Below are 13,929 nucleotides of genomic sequence, written 5' to 3' on the forward strand. Positions count from 1 at the left end.
CAAGTTCAAGTGGGAAACGCTGCAACATCCACCATACAGCCCAGACCTGTCGCCTTGTGACTTTCACAATTTGGGGCTATAGAAAAAAACAGCTCAAGGAAGCCAGATTCGTGTAGGACTATGACGTGAAGGAGTCAGTTACAGACTTTTTGAAGCAAAAGCCCAAGAATATCTATGAGACGGGAATCACGCGACTTGTTAGTCAGTGGGACAAATGTCTCAATGCTCATGGAGACTACATTGTGGAATGATCAACTCATTGCGACAAGAGTCGCTAAAGTTATACATTCACATTCATTGGAACCACTTTATTTGTTTAACCCTTTAATGACCGCACATATAAATATAAAAAAAAATTATTTTATATGTAAATGTGCAAAAGACATCGAGAATAAGCATAATCAGCAAAAAGAATGAGTATTTTGTAGAAGCTTCTTTAGTAATTTGGGGGAATAAAACTGGAAGTGAGCTTCTCCCCAAGCCACGTATGGCTGCATTTGGAATTTGTACAGAGAGCTCTTTGCATATGTGTACTATGGTCCTACATTTCTTCGCATTGTGTGTCTAACATCACTACAGCAGGAGATCTCGCACCGGTCTGTCTCCTCTGACCGTGCTTTCAAAAGAAAGCGAGTCGCATGCCTAACTGTTTTTTTCCATCCTGTGTTCCTGGTCTAAACCGACAAATGACACTTGCTGCCAGTCAATCAGTGTTGGCTCAAGACATTTCACAAGAAACGTCTTACTCAATGGCAAAAACCAGCAAGAAAAATTATTATTTTTTGGTATGCTGTATGCAGAACTCCTCAATGAAGGGTTAAAACAACTCAAGTGTCAGAGTAGCATAGCCACACACCTTTCACTACATCTTAGCATGTATATCAATATAGATTACAGTATGAATGCTGTATTACTAGTCTATAAATGCATCTACCACTACATCTTGAACTAATGTTTCACTCTAGGTGGCGATGCCATATGATATTTTGCTCCTTTAATCACCTACAAAATCTCTGATGACAGCAATGCAGATATAGTTGCTATAGCCTGATTGCATATTTGCATTTGTTAAAGAAAAAATATAAATGATATGAACAAGTACATTGAGAGCAGCAACTAAATGTTTCAACTAAGTCACATAACAAAGAAAGGAGAGTCAGTTTATCTAATGAATGAAATATGCATGCAAACTTGCAGCTGATCACCTGTCTTCGAAATCTAGATTTTGAGCATGTGTCACAACTTTTGCTTGCCTTTCTTGCTTTCACTTCTGCATCCACTTCAGGGCATCCTGGTGGCATTCACTTTCGCATGTTTTTCTACTTGCTTCTTAGGCACATATACCACGAGAACTGGTACGAAATGAAAGCAATTGACTTTATGCACCTAATCAACAGTTCAATGACTTCCAGTTTTCAGGTTGTGAAAAAAACTGCAAACACAGCACACAGTTAAGCATGGAGTTGCCGTAACCTTAGCTTGCTTTTTCCGCTGTTTCCTTCATGTTCCAAAAAGTACCAAGTGAGCTATTTTAGCACACCTTTCAACACAATATCTGAGAATTACTTTCAGTATTGGTGTTGGTCAAAACTTTATAGCATGAAAACTGCGAAAGTACAAAACTATATTATTTAACCAAATATATATTTAGCTGAGCATGCAATTAATTTTACAAGAGGTGGCCATATGCATACCAGATGCAGAGGTGCTGTTGATATCTTCATATTTACTTAAGCTGCAAAGCTTTAAAACCACCACATCTCTACTCAATCACAAGCACACAGACCTGAACAGCTGCAAGCAAGGATGGTCATAAACTTCACAAAGTGCTAAGAAAGGCAGCATGCATAACGTAAAAAAAATTATGGGGTTTTATGCACCAAAACCACGATCTGATTAAGAGGCATGACGTAGTGGGAGACTCCGCAAAATTCGGATCACCTGGCGTTCTTTAACGTACACCTAAATCTTAGTACACGGATGTTTTTTAATTATGCCCCCATCGAAATGTGGCCGCCTTGGCCAGGATATTCTTAACATCTAAATGTGCAAAAGAAATCAAAATGAAGGAAAATGAAGAGAAAATGCTGTAACATGGCCAGGCTCCGATGTGTCCCTCAGTGCTGGGTACGAGTTTACGAGGCTCCTTGCAGAAACATTGCACAATTTATTTGGGTACCTGATGTTTCGAAAAGCATGCATCAACCTTCCACATAAAACAATACACAAAAAAACAATATGCAACAGCACTGTAGCGCAACCATTTCCATGAAATAATATCGAACAGTTGAACTGTGATTCATCAGGTGAGAGAACTTAAGTAAACTGCACCATGAAAGCATTAGGTGCGTGACAAGACCGAGGTTTGAGAATTGATCGGATGGATGTGACACAGGGCAGGGGTAACATTTAAATCTTTTGTCCTGCAATAGCCAAGATAAACTGATAATCATGACCAGAGTTCACAAACTCTTAAAATACTTTCACCAAACAAGATGTTATAAACAGTTTTAATTAACATTTCAAATTAGCTTATTACTAAAATATGCACACAAGGGAAAATTAGCCATGAATACAATCTTGAAGGAGCATCTCCTATAAGAATTTAGCAGGGCAGCTTATTAAGCTAGTTGTTGATTTATTATCGTGAGTGTACAGTGCAAATGTTAAACGAGGAGGTAGAGACAAGCACTGATTACCAGTGGATGTTTGATTGCGAATTTACACAAAATAGTGTAAATTCTTGAAGGTCTGCTTTGTTACACAAAACAAAGCAGACCATCAAGAGACACACGAAGAAATGTAGAGTCGTATAAAAAATGCTGGCCGTAGGTTTGACTTCCCAGAAACATGAGCTCTCTTCCTGATAAGGCAATGGATGGCTTGCTGATGCACGCACTCTGTTCCCACGCCAATTGTGCTACTTCAGGTATGATATGGGTATGACCATCCTTGGACTTGTGAATAACTGACATTCTTTCAAACCAAGAAGTGCAGCCACGCATACTAGCATGATGTGCCAAAAGAACTTGCTCTGCCATTGCGCACATTATATGCATGTTCGCACAACCTCTCATGAAGGCATCTGGCAGTCTGCCCCATGTGACAAGCGGCGCATAGAGAAATTTCGTGCACAACCTTTTATGTGGAGCCAACATGCCAAATCTTACTCTTGACCTTGCAGATGCCTTTCTGATTGCCTTATCATAAAACGAGCTAAAGGTTTTCTGGAAGTCACGTGAACGGCCTGTATTTGTGATGCAATCTTACATTTTTTTGTGTATCACAATTTTCTGCGTTGTTCATTTTTTGCCCACTCGTCTGTTTTTATTGTTTCTAGCTTCAGAAGTTAATGTTTTTGAGAAAGCTCTTTCACTCGCTTGTGTAAATTTGGCACATTTGGTAATAACATCTCAGTTGACAGTTGGCACTTCTGTCTATGTACTCATTTACCTTTATGGTGTACGCTACCTATAAGAGCTGTAACCAGCAGCTAAAGAAGCTTTATCCAACGGATCATTCTGGCCCCCTCACCCACTCATTAACCCGAGACTCATGGCAAGGAAGCCACGGAGGATATTGCTCCATTGAAGCATGACAAATTATGACTGAGCGTTAACCTTTCTGTAGGTCTCATGACTGTTTTTTGTGAAGAAAAAAGGAATGGAAGCAGAAGAAATGCTGCTGGTGGTAAGCGAACCCACAAATTTCACATGACACATGCAGCGCTGTACCAATTCAACTAGCCACAACTGTCTTTCCATCCAATTCACTTGGTATTGTATACACACATTAAATGTAGCGCTGGAATTGTTAGGGTTCGTGTTGTGAGCTAAAATTTTAAAAATGGGCTCAGGGCTTCAATGTCGACATTGCCACTGAATATTTAAATTTTGAGGTCAGGAAATGAGTGAACTGTAATTCAGGACTAGTCAACAATGTATTAGTGATAAAAACATTTTCTACCAACAATGCCATATACACTGCTAAACGCTTAAAAGGCACTAAACAATTTGGACATTGCTCACTGCCCCAATGCAAAGCTTTAGGGAAAAAAATGTTTTCCCCTCAGTTATCGAGAGTTTTCGAGGGGAACTGCCCAAAAACAAAGTTATAATTATGAATTAGACAACAAAAACTTGTTTTGATTATAGACACCTCCCACTTGCCTCAGTGACGTAACCGCATGATAATGGAGGGCCATACCCTTTCTAATTAACATTGTGCTTAACATTCATATGGCAATACAAGGTTGGGAAAAATGTGTGACCGAACATAATTGAGACACTTGCTGTGGAATGAATTCTCATGAAGTACATTCAATCCCAACTTTATTTACATCTGGCATAGGTCGGCAAACTGATGCATGAGTTGACTCACTCAGACTGATTTCGAAAGTGAGTCTCAGTGAGTCCGGCTGACTCGAATTTCGGTGAGTCTTAGCCCGAACAAGCCCAACTGAGTAGAATTTTGGTGAGTGTGAGTGAGTTCTCATTATTTTGCTGACCTATGCATCCAGGTACATAATTGTTGTGACTTACATTGTCTGACATGACAAATTGTAGGCAATCCATTCAACTTTCTTTCGAAGATTGTCAGGCATGTCTCCTGCTGTGATATTTCAGAGGTGTGCAGCAACATCAATGGGCATCGGAGGCAGTGTGTATGTTGACAATTCCTTGTACTGTCCTTTCACTGCATTCTCCACATGTTCAACTGCACTACCAGACAGCCTTAAAAAGAGGAGTATTAATTGAAATCAATAACAAAATCCAGTGCTAGAAAAACGAAAGATATGGTATCACAGACTATCACTCCACATGCTCAAATTTCCCAACTAAAGTTAGTGACGAGCCATGAATACAGGAAGGGCTCTTCGTAAATAAGGGCACATTTGCCAAGGCAAATGGAGCCCGTTGCTGTTCAGGGATAATGATGTACAAACAGAAAAAATCACTGACTGAGACAACCGACTCATTACAGCATGAATGGGTTGTTAAGACCAAATATGGAGAGGAATTTTACCTCCCCCTATACAAATACCTCCTTACCAACACATCATGACCCCTCTCCCCCTTTTCGCATTGGTACCATGCACAAGGAAGGCGCATTACTGGTTCCTTCACAGACATGCACACCATGAGCAAAAAGCTCCCCCCACCAAGGTGAAAAAAGAAACCAGACTGATGCACCTGCAAACATTCCTTTTGAGGAAAAACTTGTTGCTAGCTACATTGTCAACAGAGGTATTGCTTTGTGAAGGACAAGCACAGGGCCATAAAGTGCCAAGTCTAGACTAGCTAAGTCTTGGGAACATCAACAGAGAACAAAAGTAGGTCAGAAAAAGGCCAAGGATGATAGGATAGCACAAAAATATACTAGAACATTCTGGTTCTCGAATACAAAAACTAGACTGCTTGTGTTTATCCAAACATTACTAACTCCCTATTGCATTTCTGGTGGCCACAGAATGAATATTTCAATCAATTTATCTTTTTTTCTGATAACTTCTTGGTGCCTCTGCTTATAAGGTCTTTTTGTGAAACATGGCCATTATTTCAAACAGGAAGACAAATTTGCCCTCAGCATTAAATAAATCTGAGCTACTGAGATAGATACAAACATCAAGGTCGGGTAAGACTTTGAAAGGAAGGTGATATGGAAGGATTGAGGAGTCACGAACATGATTGTGCTTCTTAAGTTCTTCATATATCATCAGTTTTATTTGGGCTGTCTAGATTGCACAAAATTTTTAAAAAATGTATTGCAGCTTTTTGTTTTTATGTTTTCATAAATACGCCTCATTTGTCATATCTATGATTAGCAGAGCATTCCAATATTTAACAAGGACAGTGGTATGCTATAAAAGTGGAACTAGGACTATATCGATACATAAAAATATTAGGGGGAAAAAAACTTTTTGTTTTTACATAGTGAAATTGCTCCTATGGCATGCATTTATTTGTTTACTAAATTCCAATGAGCTTATTCCCCAAAGTTAAGCTGCAACCAAGGGCAGAAAAAAGCTTTAGGACAGGAATGAGTGTCACCTGCAACTATTTTATTGAAAGCAAACAGGATCATATTTATAGGTGAAGGTGGCCATGTGCGCACATATGTTTGCACGCAATACCCAAACAAGTTTGCATCATTATTCAGTCATACAGTGCAGAAACTGTTGTCCAGTTCACTGCAAGCCACAGATGTATCGCTGACATAGACGTCACGTTTCATGCTGATGAAACAAGCCTCCGTTAATTCCCATGCCAGAGAATCTTTACTTTTACCAAGAATGCGGATATGGAAAAGATATGGCTCACACGTGTGGGAATTGCAGTGCATAGGCAAATGTGCACTTATCTTATTCCTGACAGACAGCTCATGTTCCCTTGCCAAATCGTTGATGCAACAGCCTGTGTGGTTGATATGCACCCTGCCGCAATTAAGTGGAATTTCGTACACCATTCTGACCGTGCAAGTCACATACGACCTTGCATGACTTTTACCGCGAAGGGTCAGCTTCTGTGGGTCTGAGATGCGTGGGGACAGGCCAGTAAGCTTCCATGGAGCCAAGAAAATAATAGGTACTTTGTACTTGCTGGCGACTTTCTTTAAATCGTGGGCCATTTCATGCATGTACGGAACAACATACGCCCTTTTCTCCACTAGTGGCTTGGCAAGTGACATCCAAGCATTCTTTTTGGTGGTGACGCTCACCTCCTTAAACCATGGGTTTGCGGCACAGAAATATTTCTATCTCGGCTATTATTGAGCCAATCTGAAAATTTTTGCGGTAGAACGCCCCCAAGAGGGCACCTAACAACTTCCAGCATATAATTAAATTAGCTATGTGGCCTGGTGAGGGGCTCTTTAAAGTACTGCTCAAATACCGCTATTATAGCCTTCCAGCATACGACAGACTTAATATTGTACAGAGTTAATGTACGAGTACAGATTGGATAAGACAGGGTGCATACGGCTTTTTTGGTGCCTCTGATGCTTTGGAGTCGCTTGGGGAAACAACCAAGTTAATCAGTGCTCCATCATACACTGTTGCGCTTTCCCCTATGTCGACGTAGTACTGGAACCGGTCGTTGAAGATCTGAAGGCACACCCAGATGGTTTATCAATAGTTTTGCACATTACGAGTGAAGCATTGGACACTGAACTGGCATTGATTAATTAAACAGCCTTTTCTATGGTTGCTGTGCTGTCCCGAACAGGTTTGTTATTTGGAGCCATCACAGCATAGCACGGCACTAATCCTGCTGCCCATGTGTGAGCTAACTACAGAACAGATTAAGCAAACAAGGCTGAGCTTATTTAACAACGTCAGCAACCATCAGTATATAAGAACAGATGATTTCACAAAGATAGAACCATATTGCTGATTGCACATGGTTCTCATAGTTCTATTGCTGAAAATACCAACAACTTTTTGCCTCAGTTGGTTCAATTTACCTTCATTGCTGCGTGATTCCTGCAGCTTAAAAATGATGGCAGAGATTGAATAGGCAAACAACAAGTATGTTTTACTCGTCTTGTCTGTTTTATAGAATAAACGCTGCAGAAATTTGCAGAATATGGCATACTACGGCCACTTACGTTAACTAAAGCACCATTACATTGACTGAAACGGCTACTACTTCAACTTGTCCCACCAAATAGGGTAGCGATTGCACACCTGACCTCAATATCAGTAGTAAACCAGCCACACAAGTTTTCAGAGGATGGAAGTCCTGAAAAAGGCTAGTTTCCTTCCGGCTTCTCGACACGGCAATAATTATAGTTCAGCAACGTTCTGTTCGTACGGGCAATTATGCGCTACACTTCTCAATTTAAGGTCAAGTGCATTGGCTGCGACGAAACAAAAATATTTGTAGTTGGCAGCACAGTGAAGTGGCACAGGGCAATTTCGTAACACTCGATCTCCCAGTTCAACGCGCGGCAACCGAACAGCTTACTAATCGTGCTCGACATTTCCGCTACGCATACTGTTGCCACTTTTCCCATATGAACCAAACAATGACCAAATCCTCTTTGCGCTCCATAACGCGCAGTACATTTACGCTCACCTGTATGAGAAGATCGTTGCCTGTCATCAGGTACGCGAACCCTCCTGTCAGCAGGCTTTCGTGGGGGTCGGCGAGTTTCCAGGCGCCTGTGAGCTTCACGATTTTCTTTGATGGCCCGTGCGAAACGAGGCTAACCGCTTCTTCCGCAATCAGTCGGCGAGCGTTCAGGTGAAGGCGGATCGGACGACATGCTGCCACCGCTGTCAGGTTTCACAGGCGCAACGCAAGCAAGAATACCACTCGCGTTTAGATACTCGTTTACCGCCGTGATTTCAGATTCCAAGAAGCCGTTGCCGCGCTTCTCACGGTTGCGAATCCAAAGTCGACGTAAATACGAAAGCCATAAGACAGCCACTGTACAGGGTTTCGCTGCGCGCGTTCGCAAAACGATATTCCGCTCACCGCCACACTATCCATGCTCAAATTTTGCAGAACGATCACATTTTGGCGTCTACTTCGTTTAGTACAACACTTAGCACAGTTAATTACCTGATTTTATCTTAAATGCCAAATTCCCGGCGCTTATGAGAATGCGAGCTGCTGGCGCGACGGTGCAATCATAAACTTGTGTCGCCACCTGCCGTCAGCTGCAGAAAGCAGCATTTGGGGGAGCGCTACCGTGTGTTGCCCGCTCCTGGAACAGGCAACTGTTCCCCCCCCCCACCATAAGACGCTGCTTTTTGCAGCTAACGGCAGGCGGCGACACAAGTTTATGCTACTGCCGTCGCGGCAGCTGCTTGCATCATCGTGGGCGCAGGCAAATTTGCATTTTTTTCTTATAAACAAGGCAATTAACTGTGTGAAGTGTAATGTCGACGCCAAAATGCGATTGCTCTGCAAAATTTGAGCAAGAACAGCGTAGCGTTTGCACATTTTTTTGCACAGCGGTTTGCTGCACAGTGCACGAAGTTTGCACATTCCATTATAGCCGCAATGATCGTAGAAACAGACCACCACAACCCACAGAAGGCTTCGTACGAGGCAATGCCCCGCTAAAAGGCACTGCTTCACAGAAGTGGTAAGGCATGGTATGAAGAACTTTATTTAGGTCCTGAGGGATCAGTCTGGGACTGATGCGGGCCGCTCCCACGTCGGTAAAGAGAGGCCGAGCCCCTCTGCCGTCACACGGGCCCTCTGGACAGCCCTGAGTTGTGTGGTGCCTTTTCAGACTTTTGCCGCAGATTGTCGCTTCTAAACTTAGAGCGAAACGAAGAGTGGGAGGTTTGCCTCCTACTCAGAGAAGTTGTAGACATATTTCTGTCTGATGAGCTTCCCTCAGAGTCCCTCGTTTATATGAAGCTGGAAATTCAAGAATTTCTCCGTTCATTCGCTACCCGCTACCCAGAAGCTCGCATAATTCCAAAATTGCGTCACCTTGTGCACTACCCACGTATGTTCTCTCTTTTCGGACCACTCAAACAAATGTTGTGCATGAGGTTCGAGGTTAATCACCAGTACTTTAAGAACGTGGCATCAAACACGAAAAATTTCAAAAACATATGTAAAACACTTGCAGAGCCTCGCCAACTTTCGCAAAGCTATGAATTTAGTGAGATTGTCTTCAACCAACGCCACACCATGTCACGCCTGAAACCTATGCAAAGATCTGTTTTACATACGTGCATTGAGGAGCGTGTGCTGCAGGTAACGTATGGCAGGTAAAGTCAGTCACTAGGTCGCATATGGCATACCATGTGGGAAATGTGCATGTAACGGCCAAGGGAGACGAAATTGACCTATGGGGTTTTACGTGCCAAAACCACTTTCCGATTATGAGGCACGTCGTAGTGGAGCTGACTCCGAAAATTTCGACCACCTGGGGTTCTTTAATGTGCACCTAAATCTAAGTAAACGGGTGTTTTCGCATTTCGCCGCCATCGAAATGCGGCCGCCGTGGCCGGGGTTCGATCCCGCGACCTTGTGCTCAGCAACCCAACACCATAGCCACTGAGCAACTACGGCGGGTAAGGGAGACGACCCACCATTTGCACAGATTGCATGTATTTTTGCTGCTCAGGATGAGGTTCTGTTCTTGTTAGACAAGGTGGGACTTGTTGAATTCAGAAGACATCGATATGAATTTAAGGTATCTAAAGGCAATGTAGTCTGTAGAGCGAGGCCAGGAGATGAGGTATTACCAGAGTGTCAGATCTTTATCTGGCAGAGGAGGTGGCACCCAGATGTCACTTGGTGTTGTTTCAATAAAAATAGTAATATTTGCTTAGCCTTATGTCATGAACTCTACGTGGTGTACTTCACATTTTGTGTTCTGTTGACATTGTGCGTATATTCTTGTTATGTTTTCATTTCTCATTTTCCATTCTGTGCATGTTCAATCAATATTTATGTACTGCCCCGTTAAGGTATATCTATATACGAAATATTTATTATAGTACAGTGTGTTGCATATATACCATCCAGAGTTTCCACTTTTGGAGTTTGGCGTTTCACCATCCTGCTTCTATTATTTCTTACTAAATAATTTAAAAAAAAACAATTTCTATTTCTTGTTATGCTGATTATGCAGCACTGAATGAAACACGTTTAACTTTTTGCGGCTATAGGGTTGAACTCGAGTAACATATTATGCTGTTTTCTTTGGTATAGTCAATGAGTTATTTGATTGAGTGAACTAATGAATTCATATTTGTTGCAACCTATAACATCATATGTACCTTTCACTGACTCCCTTCAAGCAGCATGGGACTCCTCCATTTCATGCGTCCATCCTGACTTCGTTTTGTGACTACCGTTGGAAAGAAAGGTAGTCAGTGACTGAAAAAAGAGAGTCTACGTAGCAGTGACCCTCTCTTGACTCTCTTTTTTTTAATAGTGTACACTGTGTCTGCATGGTATCTTCAGCCATTTGTCAGTCCGGTTCGTGATGGCTCCACCAATAAGTTTTGGTTAATATATAGAGGGAAAAGAACGGCTGGCTTGCGTTCCAGCTGAGCTCGAAATTGCAGTTAAGCTAAGTTTTTAGGCTAATTCCCAGTTTGTTTCCATGTCCTGGTTAGCACACATGTATTATTTCCTGCCTAGTATTACGTATACGGTCCTAAAGAACAGGATTAGGATGGAACCGGGAAAATGTTCGAAGACGCCTACGATTCGGAACTGTGCCAAACACCGTTGCAAAATCCAGGAAGAGGGCATCATATGGAATTACATACCAACATTACAGCTTACTACGTCCACAAATAGAGTTAATGGGTATCGTGACATATACCTATTCAGAAGGCGTGTTAAGCTGGAGGAAGATTATATTTATCCATATTGTACACGCTGATGGTATGCAAAGAGGCATCTACACAACAAGCAACAAATGAATAGCTTCCCGTCAGACGACGCTTCTCCGCCTCTCGGACCAGATGGAAACCATTCCATACCTAAAAACTGATCCCCCAAGTACCCTGACATGATTATAATCTCTCCGTGAATAACCCATACTTGATTACAGTCTCCTGTTCTGGCCCATTATACTCGACCACAATACCATCCGTACAAAGTGAGGGAAAGCGTCAATGAAAACTGATTTATAGCAAGCACATATGATTGCTCCGAGGGGCAACAGTAGCCCACAGCGCTTTCCGGCCTTAAGACTACCTGCTCTTGCAACGCTACTTGTCTATTGGAAGGTAAATTTCATCAGCAAGTGGCGAGATAACTTTTACTGGATCACGAGTTATCATTCTCAGAGGGTAAAAATTCATGACAAAACAAGCATTTTTGATTACATTCATTGGTCTTATACTACAGAACATCATGTGCGTGAACATTTAGGTAAACTCCTCACACAACACAGGGCGCCGATGATAGCCTGGCTTTCGTATCTACTGACGTCTTTTATTTAGTGTAAATGACATTATTTGCATGATACATCGCAAGTACTTTGTGTCGTTATTATTTTAAAGCTTTTGAATCCCAAAAGTTCTTAAAGAAATTAGAAATGAAACACCAGGAAGAGGACATCTCATTTGATGCTCATATGTGTGGTGACAAAGAACAGCATCTATAAATTCAAAAACACTTGCTTCCATAGGTATTATACTGATACCACGACTTTTGCCAGTACAGTCCTTGTGCTCATCTCTTTCATAACGATCGACCATCGTTCGCACGACCTTGCAGTGATAATGGTAAGCTTGGTGACTAATCGTCTCTTTTTAGTGATAATGGTAAGCTTCCGGTAAGAACCTTCAACCAATTTTATTCTTGAAATTTCCTTCTCGTGATCAGGGCACCCTGTGTGTGTAATTGTCCTAGGTAAACGTGCTCAATCGCACATTCTAGAAGCTGACTGGCGATCCTGAACTCTTGTTCCCTTTGCAGGCTATTGATCATTATCTTTACTTTCTGCATATTAATCTTCAACGCCACTCTTGCACTCTCTTTGTTAAGGTGCTCAATCATTTGTTGTAACATGTCCCCATTGTTGCGGAATAGGACAATGTCATCTGTCAAACGAAGGGCGCTGATGTATTCGCCATTGGTCATTACCCCTGAGCCGTACGAATATAATAGCGTGAATACTTCTTCCAAGCACGCAGTTAATAACGTTGCAGATATTGTCTCCTGGGTATCTTCCTAGTTTTCTTGTGCATAATTAGTATAGCTGTGGAATATTTGTAGATATATTCCAAGGTATATATGTAAGCCTCCTCTACTCCTTGATTAAGTAGGGCCTTTACAACAGCTGGCATCTTTACTCAATCAAATAAGTACACGCATCACTATACCTATGTAAGCTTTTTCTCCTAGCCAATATTGGTAACTTTTGCCAGCGTATACTTAGTAGGGGTAATGGAAATTAAGGGGCACCTGCCCACATCTTGAAGTGTGATACAACCAATGTCACACTATTTAATAATCTGGAGCATTCTTCGACTCACCCGCCATCTTGGTGTAGTGGCTTTGGAGTTGCGCTGCCAAGCACGATCGTGCTAGATAAAATCGTGGTCGCAGCGCCTGCACTTCGATAGAGTCAAAATGCTAAAGGGACCGTGCACGGTGCATTAGGTACAATTGAATGAACCCTAGGTGTTTAAAATTATTCCGGAGTCCTCAGCTATAGCGTGTAATGCAATCATATCATTAGCTTGGCGCGTAGAACCCCAATTTGGTTTAAATTTTATTTATTTGGCTCATCGCAGGCATTTTGTTCTAGTAGGTAGTTATGTCTCGGTATCGCATTAGTACGGGCCTCGGAATTAGAAAAAGAAATTAACTCAAGTGTGCAACACAGCGATCAAACCTTAGCCCCCGAGCCCAACATCTCGATCTTCTAAACGTTAGGTCAGGATAAGGTTTCTTGTTCCTCATTTCCTGATTTGCACATACATGCATCAACAACACATGTAAATATGGTTTACGAGTGTGCAACGACATGTATAGCTTATAAAGACCCGTCGTACTGCAAACTCAATATTCACTTGGCGTTCTCAGGGGTTAAAACTTCAGGATCTATACCAGAGGGCATTTTACCTCCATAAACGCTGTCATGCTTTCTCTGAAGTTGATCCGCGCAGGTCGTGTATCAGAATTGCAGTACTACTCAGTCTTACGGCGGTGCTAGAGTCTGTAAAGGAACAGAAGCATTAGCAAATGAAAAATTTTCGAACGCTAGATACAAGACATAATAAAAATATAGAAATCATTATTTTTAACCACCATTTTACCACTTTCGATAAATCCATTACTTCCCCACAATGCGAGAATAGATAATCTATTTTCCCATCTTCCCTGCGGTAGAAATATCAGTTCCCCACGTTGCAACACTAGCCTTTCATTTCAGAACTGTATTCTCTGAGAAAGTTCTATGAGAAAAAGTATTTTACTTCTGCGAAAATTCGTG

The 13,929-nt window shown here is 41.8% G+C and overlaps 1 long non-coding RNA gene across 1 annotated transcript; it reads right to left on the reverse strand.

The window, feature by feature from the left end:
• Positions 1–1,198: 1,198 nt before the first annotated feature.
• Positions 1,199–8,411, reverse strand: LOC142590388 (uncharacterized). The gene is made up of 3 exons (XR_012830094.1): positions 8,076–8,411; positions 4,542–4,733; positions 1,199–1,352 (listed from the first exon to the last, which is right to left on the reverse strand). It is a non-coding gene; the product is annotated as an uncharacterized LOC142590388 (long non-coding RNA).
• Positions 8,412–13,929: the final 5,518 nt, after the last annotated feature.

This window comes from Dermacentor variabilis, chromosome 8 (genome assembly GCF_050947875.1).
Source record: "Dermacentor variabilis isolate Ectoservices chromosome 8, ASM5094787v1, whole genome shotgun sequence".
Lineage (NCBI taxonomy): Eukaryota > Metazoa > Arthropoda > Arachnida > Ixodida > Ixodidae > Dermacentor > Dermacentor variabilis.